Below are 6,445 nucleotides of genomic sequence, written 5' to 3'. Positions count from 1 at the left end.
AAAAAAAAAAAAAAAAAGAAAAAAAGAAAGAAAGAAAAGAAAAGAAAAGAAAAGAAAAGAAAAGAAAAGAAAAGAAAAGAAAAGCTCTTTATTTGATGTGATTGGTGGGATGTTTAGATTTGATTATACTTTGTTTGCCCACATGGAACTTGTTCCACTGGATAAAGGAGAGATTTCAGCTTTTTGTATATATCATATTGGCCCTTTTGGCACACAAACCCCTTGTGGTTGTTTTGGCCTTCTTTAACCAACTTCATTTCAGGAAGAACGGTGGCCAGAGGCTCCAGAGATTGCTATAGCGCGTGAAGGGACAAACCAGCAGGAATGACCCTGGCAGACGACGTTTCTGTCAAAACCATGACTGGAGAAACTTCTTCAGGAGATGGTTTGTCTCCGGGGTGATACCGCAAGCCAGAAATGTTGTATTCCAACACAACGCTTTCTTCTACCCCGCCAAATAAATTCCATTTTTGCCGGAAGAGATGGCGTGTATACATTAGTCTCAGACCCAAGATGGATGCCTCTGGAGATTCATTAGACTCCTGGATGCCCTACATCCACCATTCGGTTTCCCATAATATTAGCATCCACAAAACTAAAAGTCACTGGACGCTAATGATGAGGCTCACTGGACTCTCAGGTGCTCATTTCATTAATAAAAGAAGAGATGTTCAGCCCACAGCCATGTCCCACGTGCTCCTGCCTGGTTCTGATCAGGTTCTGGTCGGTTCATTCCCCAAATCCTGCAGCTTCGACCCAGCTATGCCTCCTTTACTCTACAACATTTCTGCTTGAGCCCGAGTGCGTTCGTTACCTTTTGTTTCTGAGTGTGTTTTTCAGCTCGGTGCCTCCCAAACCTAGAGAAGACACAAATTTCAGGAAATATGCCTAGGCCCTAGAAATCACGACAACGCCCTGTGATACATACCAGTTAGACAGGAGTCCACCTTGTTAGACCGTTTTCCTCAATAACTGCGTGCTTTGTTGGCTGAGATCCCTGTCTGTACATTTATTTGTCTGTAATGTTCATGGTATGCTTTCTCCTTTTCCTGTTCTGGTCCAAATTTGCAATTTGCTGTGAAACTGTAATGCTAAGAACTCTTATGGGTTGTCTGCATTGGCGCTGTGCATACCTCGAGGATCAGGGGAAGAAACATAATGAGCATAGTAAAGAAAAAAAAAAAACCTTTTGGCTCTTCTTTCCTCCATCATTGTGCACACTGCGTCTGTTTCGGCTTCCTGCCACGTCTTCTCACAAGACTTTCAGAATCAAGTGATTCCTGGCCAAGAAACAAAAACAAAATTGTCCTATTCCTCAGTGGATCTGGATGAAAACTGTTCACAACATTGGGTACAACTCTAAGAGAAGACACGGGAGGAGAACGAAGCTGGGTCTGTAGGGATTCACACAAGGGCAAGACTGAGGGTTTATACTGAATTGTTTGTGGTCATGGATCAGCACTACCAGATGGATTTCAACATTTTTAACCTGGAGACTTGTTCATGTCTGAAATTAGGGTGTTTGTCCAGTAATAAAATATAGAACTGTTCCCTCCCCCAGCCTTGAAACAGGCTGACTTTTGCTGTCACTGAGCCCGAGACCACCTGGAGTGGGGCCTTCTGACCCAGGTGGCTCTATTGTTGGCTCTTTTGTTCTACAACTGCCGCCTCTACCTGTTGAGACCCTTGAGATATTCCGGAGACAGCATCCTGCAGATCCACCTACAGGCTGGCGACAGGCACCAAGAATGGATTGGTGGGGGATGGGCCTCCCCTCTTTATAAGCACAGACTCTTAGTAAAACCTTGAAGCCTTGAACAGAAAATCATGTCTCCGCATCCATTATTTCTCTCGCCGTTTTTCTTCCATACAGCTCCTGCCTCCCACTCAGGAACCCAGTTAGTGTGACCGCAGGCGGCTACAAAGAACCTTTAAAGAACATGCCTTTTAGACGTGTAAAAATACCTTAGTTAGGAACCCTATTATACCCAAGGCTGCACATGATAACCAGAACCAGATGACATTACACACTCAGGATAACATGACACCGTCCTAGAACCCCATGATGCCCACCGGACAGTATATAAGCAGAGACCACGAGCAATGTTCTGCTCTGCACATCTGGAAACAACACCTTCGTCTGCAGATGCAGTGTCTCCCCTAGGAGCCTCGCCTGCGAATGAGAGGCAGAGACTGGACCTGACCTTCAGGTAAGCTATGTCACAGCTTTGGGGAGTTAGGCTTAGGATCATAGAACAGAACTTAGAGTGCTGAGAACATTGTGGGATGACCTCAGCATCATTAAATATAATTTTTGTTATACCAACTACAGGTATCTAGCTTCTAGCAAGTGCTCTTAACCTCCAGCTCTGATTTGTTTTTATGAGCTAGGCTTATGTAGCCAAGGCTGGCCTGGAATTCACTATGTAGTGTAGGATGGCCTTTTTTTTTTTTTTTTTTTTTGGTTTTTCGAGACATGGTTTCTCTGTATAGCCCTGGTTGTCCTGGAACTCACTCTGTAGACCAGGCTGGCCTCGAACTCAGAAATTTGCCTGCCTCTGCCTCCCAAGTGCTGTGGGATTAAAGGCGTGCACCACCACGCCCGGCTTTAGGATGGCCTTTAACTTCTGATTCTCCTGCCTCCATTCCTCAAATGCTGAATCTGAAGGTGGGCGCCACCATCCCTGGTTTTATATGGGGCTGGAGATTGAACCTAGGACTCATGCCTGCTCTCCGTCGCTGAGACCCGTGTCTCCAAATGACTCGATCTTCTCACCCTCTGTCTCACACTGAGCACTTCCTCCTTGGTGAGAACTCTGACTCTTGAAGATCAGAATCCTCTAGCACCCCCCCCCCCCAAGGCTGGGTATCTGACCTAACTTCCTGTTCTCTCTGCAGCGCTGGGGCTGGACCCCAGGGTCTCACCTTTGCCAGTGCTAAAAGCCCCTGCAGCTTCTGAGAACTTATTCACTTCCTTCTTGGCTTGGGGAAACCGCCCCCAGGTCCCAGGAGAGTATAGATGGAAATTTAAATGGTTTTCACAACCGAGGTTTCAGCCCCTCTACAGACTTATTCTTCTCTGTTTCCTCTTGGGTCCTGTGTCACTCAGAAAGAGTCCATTCCAGTTCTCTCGTTCACCCTGGAAACACTTGGGCAGCTGGGTAGTTTAATCCAGGTGCCTGCCCTCAGTCCTACTTACTTCCAGGCTTGCTATGATGGTATCTCGTCCAGGCCTTCCTGAGGCTCCCAAAGCCTGTTTTGTTCCCTGCAGGAGCTCAGGTAAACTTTAACCATTCACTCCGAGGGTGTTAGGTTACAGACCCTGTGGCTGCCCATGCACCCTTTCCCCGGCTCCCCAACCATTCTCCTGTAGCAGAGAAAGTTGATAAATTGATAAGCCAGTCTATTCCAGCCTTCCAGTCTACTTCCCCACCCTCAACCCAGGCCTAAGGGGATCCGGAATTATAATTACTTTAGCTAGTGCATTCTGGCATGGTAACTCCAGGCATAACTGGCAAGGCAAAGATAAGCCTTCCTAAAGGGACGCTTTGGCATTCAGAGTATTAAAACAGTGAATCCCAAGAAACTAATTCCTCCCAGGAAACCTGTGCTGGGTGAGTAGAAAGTCTTGAGCCACGGTCAGCCAGAGGGAAGCTTTTCTCCCAGAGAGTCACCTACCACCTGTGGCCCACCTTACAGAAAAGACCAGATGGTCAGTGGTAGGTGGGACCACCCCTTGACTGACAACTGCTGAGGTTAACATAACTCTGGCTCTTCCTTAATGCTCAACCTCACGTCAGAACCCTGAAGATGGATTGTGAGGGAGGGGGATGATTGCATCTCTTCATCCCCTGTTCCCAAAGTGGCCACACTGAATAAAATCCCCCCTTTTCACTCTTCACTGGTAATTTGGCTGTTCTAAGAGTTTTCTTGGCGCTGGAGTGATGACTCAGCAGTTAAAAAGAACACAACGGTCTTCCAGAGGACTTGAACTCGGTTCCTACCACACACTTCGGGTGCCTCACAACCTCCTGTAACTCCAACTCTAGAGAACCTGACATCCCTGGCCTTCTTAAACTCCCCACACACAGATAGGAAGGCATACTTTCAATATACGCGTGTGGCAATACTTATAGGTGCAGGTGCCCATGTCAGCCAGTAGAGGGCACAATATTCCCTTTGAGCTGAAGTTGTTAACTTGGGTGCTGGGAACAGAGACCAAACTCTGGGAGCAGCTTCTCCCTCTCTTTTTCTTTTTCTCTTTCTCTCTCTCTCTCTTGTAAATAACTTATTTATTTTTTAAATTTATGTGCATTGGTGTCTTGCCTGCATGCATGTCTGTATGGGGATGTTGGATCCTGGACTTACAGATAATTGTGAGTTGTCCTGTGAGCTGTGGAACTCAGGACCACAGGGTATCTATACCTAGGTGTCTAGAGTTGACTCCAGCCAGGCAGGACTCACTGCTTAGTTATCTCTGTAACCGGTGGGTTGACCTTCCCCACACACTGTATCAAAGGGAGGCAAGTGTGTCCCTGTGTTTTCAGTTGTTAATTGCTGTTGGTATTGTCCTGCCGATGACCAGCTTTCTGTGTGTAATGTAATTTTTCTATGTGTAATGTAATTTTCTAAGCTTGTAATGCTTAGAAATGCCCCAAAGATTTTAGAGATTATCCGACTAAAAAAAAAACAAAACCAAGCCGGGCATGGTGGCGCACGCCTTTGATCCCAGCACTTGGGAGGCAGAGGCAGGGGGATTTCTGAGTTCGAGGCCAGCCTGGTCTACAAGGTGAGTTCCAGGACAGCCAGGGCTACACAGAGAAACCCTGTCTTGAAAAAACCAAAACAAAAACAAAAAACAAAAAACCAGCTGCCCTGAAGGAAGTCACCTAGACCTCATCCCAGCAAAAGGGCGACTCCCAGGGGTGGGGCTGAACTGCCCTGCTGCTGATTGGCTGATTGGCTCAGACTGGACCATAGGGTTTTGTTTGTTTTGTTTTGTTTTGTTGTTTGATTTTTGTAGAATAAAGAGCTGGAGGTTGATCTGGGACTGGTGAGGCAAAGCTAGAGGGGGGAATGGGGCTGTGGGCAGAGAGTGAGCGCCACTGGAAGGCACTTGGGTTCAGGGAAGTTGGGTTAAGTTACATTGTAGCTGAGAGTGAGCCCCAGCAAAAGGCCAGCGGCTTAATACTATAGGAATGGGGGCTGGAGAGGTGGCTCAGGGGTTAAGAGCACTGACTGCTCTTCTAGAAGTCCTAAATTCAAATCCCAGCAACCACATGGTGGCTCACAACCATCTGTAATGAGATCTGATGCCCTCTTCTGGTGTGTCTGAAGACAGCTATAGTGTATATAATAAATAAATTAAAAAAAAATACTATAGGAATGCCTCTGTGTCTTTATTATTAAATAAACCTCAAGTGGGATTCCCCCCAAAAGCTCCACAAGACTAGGGGTTTTCAACTGTCCTAACACTGTGGCTCTTTATTATAATACAGTTCCTCACCTTGTGGGGATCCCCCAACCATAAAATTATCTTGTTGCTACTTTATAACCATAATTTTGCTACTGTTATGAATTATAATGTAAATATCTGATATGCAAAATATATATGGTATGTAACCCCCAAAGGAATCTTGACCCACAGGTTGTGAACCACTACTCTAGACCTAATTTGGCTGTTTTATTTGGCTTCTGGAAGACAGGTAGTCACCCCAAATCCTGCAACAGCCTAGAAACTAAGTCAGGCCTCCTCCCCAGCCAACCCATAGCAATAAGAAGTTCTGCTTCGGGAATGAAGAGGTGGCCCAGTGGTTAAGTCACTTGCTGTTCTTACAGAGGACCTAGATTTAGTTTCCAGCACCCACATGGTGGTTCACAACCATCTCTAACTCTAGAAAGGGGCTCTCATGCCCTCTTCCGGCCTCTGTGTGACCTAGGAGTGCACATAGTACACAGACATGAATGGATGCAAAAAACACTCACACACACGTAAATTAAAAATAAACTAAAAACAAAAACAACCCTTGGGTTGGGCAGTGGAGGTGCAACGCTTTGAATCCCAGCACTTGGGAGGCAGAGGCAGGCAGATCTCTGAGTTTGAGGCCAGCCTGGTCTACAGAGTGAGTTCCAGACATCCAGGGATACTGAGAAACCCTGTCTCAAAACAAAAACAAAAACAGAAAAAGAAAAGAAAAACTTTCTTTGCTCCTAGATTCGAAGGCTCTCTTCCTTCAAGATCCTATATAGCGGCAGCCTGTGGTCATGACACTGAAACTGTGCTAATATAGTTTATCTGAAGAACAGAGTATCTCAGGCGCCTGTGTGCATCCACTACACTAACAGCATTAAGTCTTCTTCTTCTTCTTCTTCTTCTTCTTCTTCTTCTTCTTCTTCTTCTTCTTCTTCTTCTTCTTCTTCTTCTTCTTCTTCTTCTTCTTCTCCT

At 46.0% G+C, this 6,445-nt stretch overlaps 1 pseudogene; it reads left to right on the top strand.

Moving 5' to 3' along the window:
• The first annotated feature begins 1,103 nt into the window (after positions 1-1,103).
• LOC110334534 lies at positions 1,104-1,400 on the top strand (annotated as a pseudogene).
• The last annotated feature ends 5,045 nt before the right edge of the window (positions 1,401-6,445 follow it).

This window comes from Mus pahari, chromosome 17 (assembly GCF_900095145.1).
Source record: "Mus pahari chromosome 17, PAHARI_EIJ_v1.1, whole genome shotgun sequence".
NCBI lineage: Eukaryota > Metazoa > Chordata > Mammalia > Rodentia > Muridae > Mus > Mus pahari.
The sequence above is the reverse complement of the archived record's forward strand: the minus strand, read 5'-3'. Positions and strand labels throughout refer to the sequence as shown.